Genomic DNA, 16,659 nt, shown 5'->3' with positions numbered 1-16,659 from the left:
CACGATCCCCATAAACGGGGGAACCAATGAAAACCTAACTATACACAAGATGCTATTAAATGCATAAAGTAAACAAAGTGAAAAAAAGCTTTCTTCTAGCCTTTGTCTTGGTAATTGTAGGAGTTTCAAGTAATACTGGTAGGCAAAAAGTGGTGAGATGGAAGTGCAATTTATGTTGTGTCCCTTTAAGAACAGCCCCTAAAGCATATTGCCTAAGCAGGGAGAAGTACTTAGGTAGTAGTTAAAAATAATTGGCTTGTTTAGCCTATAACAATTCTGTACCTGCTTAATGAGACAAGAATTCAGGAAAAGTCAGTTAATTTAAGTAGTTATAGAAATACTTGTTTTATACTAAACTAATAAGCTTTTAGTTTTTGTACCATACATGAATTTGAGAGGATTTTTTGCATAGTGGGCAGGATAGATGGTCAAGTGCTGTATTTAATGTATTAAGTCAGCAAATATTAGTAAGGGACACTTTGAGCAAAACGTAGGCCATGGGCTTTTCATGTATAGGATAGCTGTTAATTTACTCCAGGACGGTATAAAACTTAAGAAGTCAAATACTCCATGTTTTTGGGGAAAAGGGGAAGCCCAGTTACTAGAAATCATAATACAAATATCCCCTTTCATTCCACAAAGGGACTGAGTTTTTGCTCAAACATTACAGTTACTCACTTTTCTGTATAGGCTTGCTTGCACTCCTAGAGTTTACTTACTGTTGACAACAGGTGTCTGCACTGTGTAGCTTAACTCTGTTTAGCTATAAGCATAGAAAAGGACAAAACATTCAGCATTGTTTCAGAAACATGGTTTTATCCAAAGTTTTCAAAACAATGCTAAGCAGTTTATCCTTGTCTGCACTAATAGCTAAGATATGTTTAAACACTTGGTTAACAGCACCTACACTGCTGACAATTGCCAGAACAGGTAACAGACAAAGCTCAAAGATCCAAAATTCTTGTGCTCCCTAGTTCTAGACTGCCCATTGTTGAGGAGATACCTACCCTCGTCTAGTAATACAAGAGGTACTGGCAAAGATTGAGGTGTCAAAACAAAACAAAAAAACATGCCGGAACAAACTGATTATGTAAATTCCATCAGTTTAAGAATGAAGTTTGTAACTATTACCATAGTGTCTAGGAGCCGTAGTCAAGGACCCCACTGCTAGGTGCTGTACAAACAGAACAAAAAGATGGCCCTTACCTAAAGGAGCTTACAATCTAAGTATAAAACAAGAGAACAGATGGACACAGACAGGGGAGCACAAGGAAACAATGAGACAATGTTGGTCAATATGACAGGCAGTGATTTCACCACACCAACAGCCTGTTAATTTTTTTGTAGCCTCGTGGTGAAGGAGCGCTTTAGGAGGGTTTTGGAGTTGCATAATGAGATAGCTTTGCGGCTTTTTACAGGTAAAACTGCCCAAGCAAATGGGCAGCATGGGAGAAGACAGGAATGTGCTTGTTTGAAAATATAACAAGTAGACAAGCAAAAGCTGGCATTGACAGCTCAACAGCAAATGAGACAATAGGTAGGATGGGGATTGACTGAAGGGCCTTGGAAGTGAATATGTTTGATATGTTAGAGAAAGGGGAGCCAGTGGAGGAATTCAAAGAGGGGGTGACATGCTGGATTGGATTGGAAAGACCAAAAAGGAGGATGTTGCAGTAATCAAGATGCGAGTTTACATGATAGTTTTAATTGTGGGGATGAATAAGAAAGGCTGCATCTTAGAGATGTTATGCAGAAAAAATAGACAAGACTTAGACACGGCCAAAATGTGAGGACAGCGAGAGCCCCAAATTGAAGAGGACACATCCAGATTTAACTGTCAGTAAAACCATATAATCCCATTAAAGCCAGATACCCTATAATACTTTGTAGTAGTAACAAATATTGTACTTTAAGGCATTCAGAATGATCTGGAGAATTACAGACTGGTAAGCCTTACTTCTGTACTTGGTTTAATTAAATATAGGATACCTAGAACACCATGATGAGGAAATCTAGTCAGCACTGCTGCTTTCTCAGAGAAAAATTCTCACTAGTCTTTTAGAATTATCTGAATAAGTCAATAAATTACTAAAAGAAAAAGGTGACAATTTAAACTTTCAAAAGGCCTTTGACCATCCTTCAAAAGAGGCTACTAAAAAAACTAAGTAGCCAGTTTAGAAACTGGATTAAGGTAAAAATCAAAGTAGGAAAAAATGGTTAATTTTCATCATGAGAAAAGGTTAACAGTAGAATGCCACAAAGTTCCAGACTGGAATTGGCAGTGATTGGTACATTTATAAATTAACTGGAAGAGGGTGGGAGTAGCAAGGCGACAAAGTTTGCAGAAGAGAACGTTTAGTCAATACTGGAGAAGTTCCAGGAACTTCAGAGAGAACTTCACAGCGGAAGAAGTTGTTCTATGTGGACATATGCAAGTAATGCAGATTATTCCCTTCAATGTGAACTACTCATACACTTTACTGGGTTCTAAGTAAACTATCAATTCAGAAAAGAAACCTGAGTATCACTGTTACTAGCTCAATGAAGACTTCTGCTCAATGTGGCCAAAAGAGCAAACAGTGTAAAGGTGAACAGGGAGAGATTAAATGAGGAAATCATAATGGAATTCTACATATCAACAAAATGTCCCCACCTGGAATACTGTTTTGGTCACCCCAACTCTATCAGGAGATGGCGGAAATAAAGTAAGTTTAGAGACAGGTGACTAGAGTGATTAAGCACAGGGAAAATCTCATGAAAGGCAACTGAAAAGATTGGGACTGTCTATCTTAATTTGGAGTTGAGTGAGAGGGGACATGATAAAAGTCTGCAAAAATAATGAATGGGGTGAACAGAAGTTTTCAATCTATATGGAGTGATTTAGATGGGACAAATCCAAAATGGGGGGGAGGGGGGGAGAGACTTTCCTACATAATGAACAATTAGTCCGTGGAACTCAAAGCAAGACATTTAAAAGTTTAGCATGTATATTAAGAATATCCTGGGTTATAAATATTAAACAAACGAACAAAAGTTTTGGAAGATATAAATACTCATACTTGAGTATAAGGCCTGGTCCCCACTAAGCCCCCACTTCGGACTAAGGTACGCAAATTCAGCTACGTTAATAACGTAGCTGAATTCGAAGTACCTTAGTCCGAACTTACCGTGGGTCCAGACGCGGCAGGCAGGCTCCCCCGTCGATGCCGCGTACTCCTCTCGCCGAGCTGGAGTACCGGTGTCGACTGCGAGCACTTCCGGGATCGATTTATCGCGTCTAAACCAGACGCGATCGATCCCAGAACATCGATTGCCTGCCGCCGGACCCTCCGGTAAGTGTAGACGTACCCTAAGCCAACAACTAAAAGGGTTAGGAAGAAGCTTTCCCTGGGGGCAAGTTATCTCATACCTGCCTACTGCAGGGCCTACAAAGGATGACCACTAGTTGGAACTAGTATAGCAATTCATATGTTCTTAGAATAACCAAGTTTAGTTTTATACTCACCCTTAGATAATTTAAGCACTCCAGCTGTATGATCACAGTAATCTCCAAAAGACATCCCAATTGCCACTCCCCTTCACATACATCCCTCCATTTTTTAATTCCCTTAAAGATATCTATTGCTAACAATTTAGATTAAGTGAAAGAACTGTAACAGTTTACTTGCATGGCATTCAGTTTGGACGACTCTGGACTAGTTAGTTTCAGTAATCTGGTTCCTGAATAATCAGAATAAAGTTATAGTGTTCTGGTTGCAAACACTAGGGGAATACTGAACTCCTGACATTGTGACTGAAGTTAAAAACATTCAATAAATAATAGCTAATCTTCTGTTTTGTGAAACTTAACCCACAAAACTAAGCTCAACATATAAATTTCAACTACTCAGATTTGCATTAATTTAGAATCCAAAAAACACAACAGAAGTACATCAGAAAAAAAGCTACATCTTAATACCTTATCGTTTATATTCTTACATTCATGTAGTCAAACCTAAAACTAAGCTAATCAAGTCAAAATACAACTCCATAATTTTTACAAAGTATAAGGCTTTTTAGTAAGCATAAGCAAAAGTTACTTTATCAAGCTCTGTGGCTCAAGTTGTGCAATACTATAAAAGGCTGTTTCTTGTATCCCAAAATCCACACAAAAGTTACTTTAAAAAAGTTGACGATATTACAAGATGTTCCCTACATTTTTCATTGTTGAATATTGTTTTAAAAAAAGTCGTCGTCTGCAAACTATCCCAATACTACTAAGCAACAAGACCCAACCTGTTAGAAGAATCACAAAAAAAGCTGAAGCACAAAACAAAAAATTGTTATACAACTACTAGATACCTTGATAGCACTGGTACAACTCACTTTTTCTAGAAAGCACAAAGAAAAATCCAAGTTACTGTCATAACAAAAAAGATGCTACAAAAATGGCTCAGTACACATTTTGTATGATGTGCTGTGCCACTACAAAACTATTTTTTCAAAGTAAAAGAGGGTTTCATTAACATTATGCATTACATAAACCAATTTCTTCTCAAATCATGCAAAAATAAGCTTCTGATTTAAGAACAAAACACAACTGCCAGTATTCTCAATGCCATTTTTATTATGGCATACATCCGTGCCAATCTGCCAATCTTTGTCTCGCACCTTCCCTGTTTTAGCCTTGGTGGAAAGTGCAAAAGCAGCAGCATAAAACTAAGATAGTCAGAAACAGATGTCCAGCCTACTTTTTTCCCCAGAAGGAAAGAAGGGTGGTGGTAACTTCAAGCCCAGAAAGATTTTCCATTTAAAAAAAAGCCCCCCTACAAGTCAGATAACACTAAATATACCATTACATTTTTAGAACTTCTCTATTCATAAATTGCATTCAACTGTGTGTTTGCAATTGCCACAGTCAATCTGCTATGGCTTCCACCAAACCCTCCAAGCCACTGGCTAATATTTAAAGCACTGATGTCTATGGCATATCCCCTGTGAACCCAACATCTCACACTTCGTGGAATACTAAAAACCCAAGGTAACGTCTTATTGTCAACAGTGCTGACAGCCTTTGCTCACCCTTTAACACTAAAATCCTTGCTGTAGCTTCCACACAAACTTTCTCCCTCTCCACCTCCAGTTGCTACCATACACAGCAAAAAATGTAATACACCATACACTGCATAAAAATGCAATGAGCAGCCTAAACAAAACTGTGAAAAATAAATCAGATTTGTAAATTTGTCAGACAATTTTAAACTGTATCCCTTTCCATTTCAACTGATTAGCCCAGTGGTTTTCAGACTTTTTTTTCCTGGCAACCCAGTTGAAGAAAATTGTTGATGCCCGTGACCCAACAGAGGTGGGGATGAGGGGCTCAGGGTGTGGGAGGGGCTCGGGGCTGGGGCAGAGGATTGGGGTGCAGGGGTGAGGGCTGTGGGGTGGGGCCATGAATGAGGGGTTCAGGGTGCTGGAGGGGGCTCTGGGCTGGGGTGTGGGGGAGGGTCAGAGCTCTGGGCTGGGGATGCTGGCTCTGGGATGGGACCAGGGATGAGGGGTTTAGGGTGCAGGAGAGGGCTCTGGGTTTGGGGGGGGGCTCAGGGCTGGGGCAGGGAATTGGGATGCAGGCTTAGCTTGGGCAGCTCCTGGTCAGCAGCGCAAGGGGGTGTTACGGCAGGCTTCCTGCCTGTCCTGGCACTGCCAACAGGGCTGTGCTCCGGAAGCGGCCAGCAGCAGGTCCGGCTCCTAGGCAGAGGCACGCAAGTGGCTCCACGCTACTCTCACCCACAGGAACCATACCCCGTCCAGGTGCTCAGGGCGGGGGCAGTGCGCAGAGCCCCATGGCCCCTCTGTCTAGGAGCCAGACCTGCTGCTGGCTGCTTCTGGGGTGCAGCGTGGTGTCAAAACAGGTAGGGACTAGCCTGTCTTAGCCGGGCAGCACCACCGACAGGACTTTTAACAGCCTGGTCGGCGGTGCTGACCAGAGCCGCCGCGACACAGAGCCTTACATTCCACGACCCAGTACTGGTCATGACCCGCAGTTTGAAAACCACTGGCTTAGCCCATTCTTTAACAGGATCCATGACCTTCTAAGAATGCATCTCTTTCAGAAAGAACTTTTTAACAGATGTAACTTCCCCCTCAAATAAAAAGGTTGGATTTTATCATCCATTTTTTTTTTAATTCATTGTGACTGAAAAAGGTGAGACCTCTTTTCTCAACAAAATTTAAGAGCATTTCCATGTTAAGTGATTATTCTCCCTAGCAACCTTTGTTTGTGGTGTGCTGTCAGAGTTAACCGGACCTTGAGGATCATTCGTTAATTGTTACTGTTTGTGGCATTCAATCCCACCATTGATCCCAGGTGGTTGCAGGAACCCTTGAGCACTTTGCTCGCTATTCACACAAACATTAACGAACAGGTTCCTCTCACTAAAGGGTCAGCAACCCTCAGCCTCCTAACTTTGTCCACAAACATGTGTTCAGGACAAACTTCCGCGTTGGGTTAGAACTGGCTGCGTAATTGCGTCCCATAAACTACTTTTGTTTTCAGCTCTCCAACACCTTAAGAATTCCCTTAATAACAACATTAAGTTTACAGAAATGGTAGGAGTTTCTACAAATAGAACATTTAAAGCCAGTGAACCACCAAAGCTCAAACATCTTTTCCCGATTGTCTTCTCCCATCGCTAGAGAGGCTCTATTTGTAACAATTAACATTCTCCGTCTCCACCTCCAATTGTTTCCATACACAGCATAGTAATCTGTCCTGAGATCATTTCTTACACTACCCCAAGTGATCTGAAATGCCTTGTCAAAAAATAAGATCACAGTAAAATTTGCTTGGAATTATTAGCAAGAATTCTGCTACGACTACAAGACATACAGAACTCAAACTGGGAAAAGCACTGGTCTCACAAGCTCTGCCTTCTTCAGAAGCCAAAATTAGATGCCACACATTAGACTGTGCAGATACTCAAAACATCGCCATACAAGATCTGATGAATTCCTTAGGCTTGGCTCCTCTGCAATGGGTTCAGATACCCCCGGGGCAAGTCTGGAATAAGGCAACGGAAAAATAGGCACATGCCTAGCACTCTGGCTCTCAGTGTCATGCAATGACATCAGAATCTAAGTTATCAATTAAAAATATATATATTACTAGTCATCATAGCGGCAAAGAAAATCCTGAAAGCAACCCAAGTTTAGTTAATACAGCAATGTCTGCTCAAGCCTGCAGACAGCCTCCAACACTGGGAGGAGCATAGCCAATAGAACCAGGGAGGAAGCCACCTGTCCAGAAAAAAACAATCCCCAACCATGCAGGAGGGGAAGCTCAGATGTCTCACTGGATGGGGAAAAAAAATTGGTAGCCCACTCCCAAGCAACATTTAATTGTTGAGTCAAAAAGAAATTAGTGCCTCAGACTGCTGATTTTTGTCCCTCTCCTCTCTTTCCTTACATGCTGTTATCATCATAACTATGTCTAAATTGTAACTGGGCATATAAATTAGCACCTCCATTGAAATGAATGGGCCAGTTCACAGCTCTCAATAACAATTGTTCCGTATGAGCTAGATACTTAAAATTAAAAAAAAACAAAAACAAAAAAACTGAAAAGTAAGATTCTGGAGAATGAGATAGTCTCCAATAAAGTATTGGGGGTCACCAACCTCTCTCTACTTCAGTCCAGAAGACAGTACTAGCATAGACTGAGATACACAAGACAGTTCTTTTCAATTAGCTGTCTGCCCCTGGAACCCTCCTCAAGCACCTACAGTTAATGTCAATTTCTCACACCATTTTAGCACCAGTTGAGAAAACTTATTCTAGACAACATGGGATAGACTTGTGGGAAGGAAGAAGGTGGGGGAGATGTAGCCTATTTTCATTTTTCAGGAGTGTCATTTTTAGATTCAGGTAAAGTTATGGCCCTTGTAAGCATGTAGTGTGTCCTTGAAAGCCAATACGAATACTGTACCATAACACAACATACACCGTTGTATACATAAATCAATTTCCATCAGGCAGATCAAGCCCCAAAAATTTAGGATTATAAAAGAGTTGTGAAACTTCAATAGTTTAATTTTTTTTAAATGAAAATTGTTGAAATTTAAACATCTATAAACTTTAAATACTGTCCCACTGTATTAGTTAATGAAAACTAAAAGAAACCTATTAAGCAATATAAAATGCAATGAGTAGCCTAAATAAAACAGAAAAATAAACGAGATTTGTAAATTTGTCAGATAATTTTAAACTGTATCCCTTCACACTTCAACTGATTAGCCCATTCTTTAACAGGATACATGACCTTCTAAGAATGTATCTATTTCAGAAAACTTTTTAACAGATGTAACTTCCTCCTCGAATAAAAAGGCTGGGATATCATCAATATTTTTAAAAATCATTGTGACTGAACAAAAATGAGGCCTCTCTTCTCAACAAAGTTTAAGAGCATTTCCATGTTAAGTGATTACTCTCCTTAGCAACCTTTGTTTGTGGTGTGCTGTCAGAGTTAACCGGACCTTGGGGCTCATTCGTTAATCGTTATTGTTTGTAGCATTCAATCCCACCATTGATCCCAGTTGGTCGCAGGGACCCTTGAGCACTTTGCTCGCTATTCACACAAACATTAACGAACAGGTTCCTCTCACTAAAGGGTCAGCAATCCTCAGCCTCCTAACCTTGCCCACAAACACGTGTTCAGGACATAAACTTCCGGGTTGGGTTAGAATTGGCTGCGTAATTGCGTCCCATAAACTACTTTTGTTTTCAGCTCTCCAACACCTTAAGAATTCCCTTAACAGCAGCATTAAGCTTACAGAGATAGTAGGAGATTCTACAAATACAACATTTAAAGCCAATGAAGTACCAAAGACATCTTTTCCAGCTAGTCTTCTCCCGTCGCTAGAGAGGCTCTATTTGTAACAATTAACCAAGCGATTAAAGAGACACACAACGACAGTGGTTAGAAATATTAGATAATGAGGCCATTTTGCTTAACCAACCAGAAAACGGGGGTGGGGGGGACCTCGCCCCGCCACGTTATAAGGGCCACAAGTTTTCTCTGCCGTTATCCACCGGATCCTACGAGACTATTTCAATAAACCCAGGAGCTGAAACTTCGCCATACAGATACGTGTTACGAGCCAATAGCAGGAAAGTTCGCTCATTTCTGGGGCAGTGACCCCCGCAGCAGTAACAGTGCGAGCCGGCCCCACACCGCCTATAGCAACCCCCTCCCCCCACACGCCTCCCCGCTGGAGCGATTAGCGCCCTCCACCAAGCAAGACTTCAGAGGGGCATGGGGGGGGGGGGCGCAGCGTCCCTGCCGGCAAGGGGACACTCTGGGGGAGCTAGTCACTGCGGGGCCGGCTGCTCGGGTTGGGGGGCAGGCTTAGAGGAAGGGGCTGCAAGGGCGACCTACATCCCCCTCCCCATTGAGTCCCCACCTCCAGACAATGCCTAGGCACCGACCGCTCCCTACCCCGCGTGACTCTCTCAAAGGGCCTCCTGCCCGCACGGTGTGGGGCCAGAGTGGGGGAGGCCGCGGGACAATGCCTGGCCCCGCTCGGTGCGTGGCTGCCCAGACCGGGAGCTGAGGGGGGATCCCCGCGAGTGCCGCGGCCCCGTCGAGCAGGGACCGCCTGAGGCGGCCGGGTAGGCCCCCCGCGGTATCGGGCAAGAGGGTAGGGCGGGACTCACTCTCTCTCGATCCCTCCACGGCCGCTCCTGGAAGTATCCGCCGCTAGCCCCGCCGTCCGACGCTTTCTAACTCACCGCCGCCATGTTTGCCCGCCCTGCCTCCCCTCTCGTGGAGGAGGGGCTAAGGGCCGGCGGCGGCGGCGCCGCAACACGTGACCTCACCGCTTGGCGCCCCTCCTCCCGCCGTATGCCGCGCGCCACATCCACGTGACACCAGTATGTCGCGTCGCGGGCGGGCGCTCTGTACCACCTGACTTGTTCTCATTGCCCCTCCCATCAGAGGAGTGGCCATCTCTTCTTCTCCCCGCGTTCTCTCCCATCACGTGACGTGGTGCCTTTAGCGCCAGTAGTAGAGCCTGGGGTAAGGGAAGAAATTCCTGGTCCGGTAGAAGGAGCTCCCCGGGGCCCGACTTCTTCTGTCCGGACTAGCCCATGGTAGTTGCCGTAGATGAGAATGTCGGTGCAGGCCCAGTTTTCGGTGGGTGGGGGAGGGGAGAGCGAGAAGTCGGCAGCTAGGAGTCACGTGATTCCCTACGCTGGCGGCCGTTGGCGTGCGTACGAAAGGCGGAGGCGCTGTCGTCTTCTGCGCGTGGCAGGATGGGAGAAGGGTCTGAACCAGAGCCATGATGATGAGGTCACGGGTGTAGGGCTAGGCGCGTGCGCACAGTTTAGCGTCAATGAGGGCCTTAGAGAGGATGAGCGCATGCGCGGGTGGGCCCAGGCTGGCCCTGATGGGGCCCTGAGCTCGTGCAGCCCGTGCACCTCACAGGTTCCTTGCCTGGGTGGTCTTCAGTGCTGCGGCGGCCGGGCCTGGCAGAGCTGCGGCGGGGTTACTGTCACTGAGCAGGCCTATAGGACGGGGGGTGCAGCATGCTAAGCTGCAGAGGCGGTGCTAGCCCATTGGGGGCCCTACACAGGAATATTTGCCACCCCTACACACACATCCTCAAAAAGCCAATAGCCCAGCCCTCCCCTCGAGCTGCTCAGGGCCCTAACCAGTTGCTTAGTCTGCTTATACCTGGTGCTGCTAAACTGAGGACGGGAGAGGTGCGTGGGTCAGCGGGGAGTCAGCTGCCTTCTCTTACGCCTCCCAGGCAGTTGCTATCCCTGCAGCCTCTGCTCCTGCTTGGCACATGCCTGGCACCCTGCATGTCCAGTGAACACTACATCAGTGCAAGTTAGGCCCCTCTACGGTCCCCACTCCGTGGCTAAGGTGTATTATTGCTTATGTGGTTACAAAACCGGGCCTCCCTTATATTCTTTAGGTGCATAACACGTGGTCATGTTAGTTGCTCTTTACCTCTAGAGGCATAAAACTTTCAGCAGTCTAGTAGGATCGGTGCCAAGATCCTACTGAACTACTTCCCACTGCCATGATCACCTGAACTACAGACTTCCTGGCTTAAGTCCACAGTTCTCACTGCTGTTTTTCTCTTAGGAAGTTTCTTCTCATGAATTGGAGGACTCCTGCCCAGCTCAAGGGCTCTGTGATGAGGGCAGTCTCTGCTACTCTGTCACAGACCTTAAGAGCCTTACTATTAAAAAAACAAAACTATATGCCTGGCACATCAAGTTTTCTCTACAGACAACTACTAGCCTGATGCATAAAATTGTCTACACAAACTGCAATGAGCCCAGTATGCTTGAAAACTTTTATGTGCTGACATGTCTTTTTATGACATCTTTATTTTAGTTTTCAGGCCTCCTTTTATTTAAAAAAAAAAAAAAGTAGGCACCACAAACCTTTGTTAACTTACTGTTAAGATTGCTACAATGAATAATGATGTTTATCCAAATTCTGAAACAAAAATATTGCAATTTAACATTTGAACATTTAAGAAGTATGCAAGTTATTTATCTTTAATGTGAACTGAGGAGCCATAAAATATATTGCTAACATCTTTATATAGGCATTATTATAAAATGACTAAAAATATTCAGTGATGCTTACTCCTTCATTATATGTAAGTATTCAATTTTTGCACAATACAAATGAGAATATAAAGGATGAAAATGACTAGTTAGGGTAAATTGTATAAATATTAATCTTACATTTCACATATTTGATTAGCTACATTACTGATGTGAAAAAATCATTTTACCCATTCCAAAAATAACCTTAACTCTGACCACAAAACATATTTTTAAACTTTCAGCATATACAGCACTTAATCATATAGCTAAAGTTATCCATATATTAGTGTTGTGTCTTATGTATTGCAGCTTGTTATAAAATGTATTAAGCTTCACATTTAAACAGAAAAAAAGGAATAGAAAATATTACGTATGTGCAATATGACTGAGTTAACATTGCTATGGGAACCTTAACTTTTGCATATTGAAAATTGTATGTGATCAGATAATGAAAGACTGAATATTAGTTTATATCATTAAGATTGCATGTTTGTTCCTGGCATATGCCATATTAATATTGTGTTAATAAAGTTTCTAGCATTTAATTTCCTAGGGAGTTTTATAAAAGTATCTCTAATGCTCAGCATCTTTGGAGATCGGGAACTAAGGAGTAGAGCTCCACAGTTACCATGCTTGAAGTAAGGCAGATCAGGCTTATCACTCAGGCCTCAAACACTGAGGGGGATGGAAGTCTGGCCAGAGGAGATAAGAATATGTAAAATGCAGCTACCTAATGCCTGGCTACTGCCTCTTAGGGTATGTCTACACTACAGGATTAATTCGAATTTATATAATTCGAATTTAGGAAACCGATTTTATAAATTCGAATGTATTCGGCCACACTAGGCACCATTAATTCGGTGGTTTGCGTCCAAGCTACCATAGTAGCATCGATTTCCAGAGCGTTGCATTGTGGGTAGCTTTTACATAGCTATCCCATAGTTCCCGCAGTCTCCACCCCCCTTGGAATTCTGGGTTGAGACCCCAGTGCATGATGGGGCAAAAAACATTGTCGCAGGTAGTTCTGGGTACAGCCTCCCCCTCCCTCCCTGAAAGCAACGGCAGACAACCATTTCGCGCCTTTTTTCCTGAGTGAACTCTGCAGACTCCATTCTGCATCAAGCATGGATCCCGTTGTGCTCCAGAACGCAGTCTTGAACATTATAAACACCTCGCGCTTTCTCGTGGAGTTTATGCTTACACAGGACCAGAAACAAGAGGCGAGGAGGAGGAGGAGGCGGCGATTGCAGCGCAGCGACCAGCGTGATGAGGACATGGACACGGACACAGAATTCTCTGAGACCGCGGGCCCCGGTGCTTTGGAGATTATGATGTTAATGGGCCAGGTTATAGGCTTTGAACGCCGATTCTGGGCCCGGGAAACAAGCACAGACTGGTGGGACCGCATAGTGTTGCAGGTGTGGGACGATTCCCAGTGGCTGAGAAACTTTCGCATGCGTAAGGGCACTTTCATGGAACTTTGTGACTTGCTTTCCCCTGCCCTGAAGCGCCAGAATACCAAGATGAGAGCAGCCCTCACAGTTGAGAAGCGAGTGGCGATAGCCCTGTGGAAGCTTGCAACGCCAGACAGCTACCGGTCAGTCGGGAATCAATTTGGAGTGGGCAAATCTACTGTGGGGGCTGCTGTGATGCAAGTAGCCAAAGCAATCACGGAGGTGCTGCTACGAAAGGTAGTGACTCTGGGAAATGTGCAGGTCATAGTGGATGGCTTTGCTGCAATGGGATTCCCTAACTGTGGTGGGGCAATAGATGGAACCCATATTCCTATCTTGGCACCGGAGCACCAGGGTACCCAGTACATAAACCGCAAGGGGTACTTCTCAATGGTGCTGCAAGCACTTGTGGATCACAAGGGACGTTTCACCAACATCCATGTGGGCTGGCCGGGAAGGGTTCATGACGCTCGCGTCTTCAGGAACACCAATCTGTTTAAACGGCTGCAGCAAGGGACTTACTTTCCGGACCAGAAAATAACCGTGGGGGATGTTGAAATGCCAATTGTTATTCTTGGGGACCCAGCCTACCCCTTAATGCCATGGCTCATGAAGCCATACACAGGCAGCCTGGACAGGAGTCAGGAGTTGTTCAACTACAGGCTGAGCAAGTGCAGAATGGTGGTAGAATGTGCATTTGGCCGTTTAAAAGGTCGCTGGCGATCCTTATTGACTCGCTCAGACCTCAGCCAAACCAATATCCCCATTGTTATTACTGCTTGCTGTGTGCTTCACAATCTCTGTGAGAGCAAGGGGGAGACCTTTATGGCAGGGTGGGAGGCTGAGGCAAATCGCCTGGCTGCTGATTACTCGCAGCCAGACACCAGGGCGATTAGAAGAGCACACGATGAAGCGCTGCGCATTAGGGAAGCTTTGAAAACCAGTTTCATGACTGGCCAGGCTACAGTGTGAAATTTATGTTTGTTTATCCTTCCTGAAAACCCGCCCCCTTTATTGACTCATTCTCTGTAAGGAACCCACCCTCCCCCTTCCCCCAGCTTGCTTTCAAAGGAAATAAAGTCACCATTGTTTAAAAATCATTTATTCTTTATGAATTGATTATAAAAAGAGGGAGAGAACCTGAGTGGGGTTTGGGAGGAGGATCAGCGGGAAGGAAAAGCCCAGTAAAAAAAGGTTAAGAAAATGGCAGCCTTTTGCTTGGGCTGTCCACTGGGGTGGAATGGGAGGGTGTACGGAGCCTCCCCCCCCCCCGTGTTCTTACACATCTGGGTGTGGAGGCTATGGAAAATGGTGAGGAGGTAGGGGGGTTATACAGGGGCTGTAGCGGCACAGAACCTGAGTGGGGTTTGGGAGGAGGATCTGCGGGAAGGAAAAGCCCAGTAAAAAAAGGTTAAAAAAATGGCAGCCTTTTGCTTGGGCTGTCCACTGGGGTGGAATGGGAGGGTGTACGGAGCCTCCCCCCCCGTGTTCTTACACGTCTGGGTGTGGAGGCTATGGAACATGGTGAGGAGGTAGGGGGGTTATACAGGGGCTGTAGCGGCACTCGGTTCTCCAGCAGCCGTTCCTGAAGCTCCACCAGACGCCGGAGCATGTCTGTTTGCTCACGCAGCAGCCCCAGCGTTGCTTCCCGACTCCTCTGATCTTCCTGCCGCCACCTCTCATCTCGAGCGTCTCTCCTCTCCTCACGTTGGTCCCTCCTGTCCTCACGTTGGTCCCTCATGTCCTCACGTTGGTCCCTCCTGTCCTCACGGTCACTGGCTTCTTTCCTATACTTGCAAACCGTCTCCTTCCACTCATTCAGATGAGCTCTTTCATTCCTGGTGGATTGCATGATTTCGGAAAACATCTCTTCTCTCGTTTTTTTTTTACGACGCCTTATCTGGGATAGCCTTCGGGAAGGAGGAGGGAGGCTTGAAACATTTGCACCTGCTGGAGGGAGTGAAAAAAGGAGAGAATTTTTTTAAAAGATACATCTTTCAGAACAATGCTTATACTCTTTCACGGTGTATACTATTCACATTACATAGCACATGTGATTTCTGTGCAAGGTCGCATTTTGCCTCTTAATATTGAGTGCCTGTGGCTTTGCTGCTAGAGATCACAGACGCAGGTCGGGGAAACAGAATTCACCTTGCATGCTGCCATGGTAAGCCACTGTCTTTAGGCTTCTGCGCCCTGCTTTCCCACATACCAAGCAAAGCCCGTTGTGCTGCAGTTTTCCTGTTAGCTTGTTTTCTGCTGCTGAAGGTTAACCCCCCCCCCCCATCCAATTCTCTGGGATGAGTGCTTTATCCCTCCCCCCACCGCCTGGCTGGTATCAGGGAAGATCCCTGCAGGAACCAAACTAACACCCCCCCCCCCACCCGCCATGAATTCTCTGGGATGAGTGCTTTATCCCTCCCCCCACCGCATGGCTGGTATCAGGGAAGATCCCTGCAGGAACCAAACTAACACCCCCCCCCCCACCCGCCATGAATTCTCTGGGATGAGTGCTTTATCCCTCCCCCCACCGCGTGGCTGGTATCAGGGAAGATCCCTGCAGGAACCAAACTAACACCACCACCCCCCACCCGCCATGAATTCTCTGGGATGAGTGCTTTATCCCTCCCCCCACCGCGTGGCTGGTATCAGGGAAGATCCCTGCAGGAACCAAACTAACACCCCCCCCCCCCCCCACCCGCCATGAATTCTCTGGGATGAGTGCTTTATCCCTCCCCCCACCGCCTGGCTGGTATCAGGGAAGATCCCTGCAGGAACCAAACTAACACCACCACCCCCCACCCGCCATGAATTCTCTGGGATGAGTGCTTTATCCCTCCCCCCACCGCGTGGCTGGTATCAGGGAAGATCCCTGCAGGAACCAAACTAACACCCCCCCCCCCCCCCACCCGCCATGAATTCTCTGGGATGAGTGCTTTATCCCTCCCCCCACCGCCTGGCTGGTATCAGGGAAGATCCCTGCTAGCAAAACGCGAAAAGCTCTGGGCCAATCCTCCCCCCCCCCTTGCACTTGGCTAAATGCAGGGAAGGATTTCTTTTCAGCCACAGGCAAACAGCCCAGTAGGAACGGCCACCTCAGTCCCCTTAATTAAATTCCCTTATTTCAACCAGGTTACCCTAAGCGATATCACTCTCCTGAGGATTACACAGCAAGATAAAGAACGGATGTTGCTTGAATGCCAGCAAACACCGGGACCATACGCTGCCAGGCTCTGTCAGGCAATGATACCAGATTACTTGCTACTAGCATGGCGTGGTCAAGTGTCCTACCATGGAGGACGGAATAAGGCTGCACTGCCCAGAAACCTTGTGGCAAGGCTTTTGGAGTACCTCCAGGAGAGCTTCATGGAGATGTCCCTGGAGGATTTCCGCTCCATCCCCAGACATGTTAACAGACTTTTCCAGTAGCTGTACTGGCTGCGAATGCATCCCAAGTGCTCAGGGCAAATTAATCATTAAAAATGCTTGCTTTTAAACCATGTTTTATATTTTAAAAGGTAAACTCACCTGAGGTCCCTTCCATGGGGTCATGGTCTTGGGTGCTGGCTTGGGAGGCTTGGGAGGGTACTTCAGTCAGGGT

The 16,659-nt window shown here is 45.7% G+C and overlaps 1 protein-coding gene across 1 annotated transcript in view; it reads right to left on the bottom strand.

The window, feature by feature from the left end:
- The window catches only part of SBNO1 (strawberry notch homolog 1), a 43,115-nt gene extending 33,322 nt beyond the window's left edge, over positions 1-9,793 (bottom strand). The window contains exon 1 of the mRNA XM_065417646.1: positions 9,691-9,793. The gene's annotated coding sequence lies outside the window, so the exon portion shown is untranslated. The remainder of the gene's footprint in view (positions 1-9,690) is intronic.
- Positions 9,794-16,659: the final 6,866 nt, after the last annotated feature.

Source organism: Emys orbicularis, chromosome 16 (assembly GCF_028017835.1).
Source record: "Emys orbicularis isolate rEmyOrb1 chromosome 16, rEmyOrb1.hap1, whole genome shotgun sequence".
Classification (NCBI taxonomy): Eukaryota; Metazoa; Chordata; order Testudines; family Emydidae; genus Emys; species Emys orbicularis.
The sequence above is the reverse complement of the archived record's forward strand: the minus strand, read 5'-3'. Positions and strand labels throughout refer to the sequence as shown.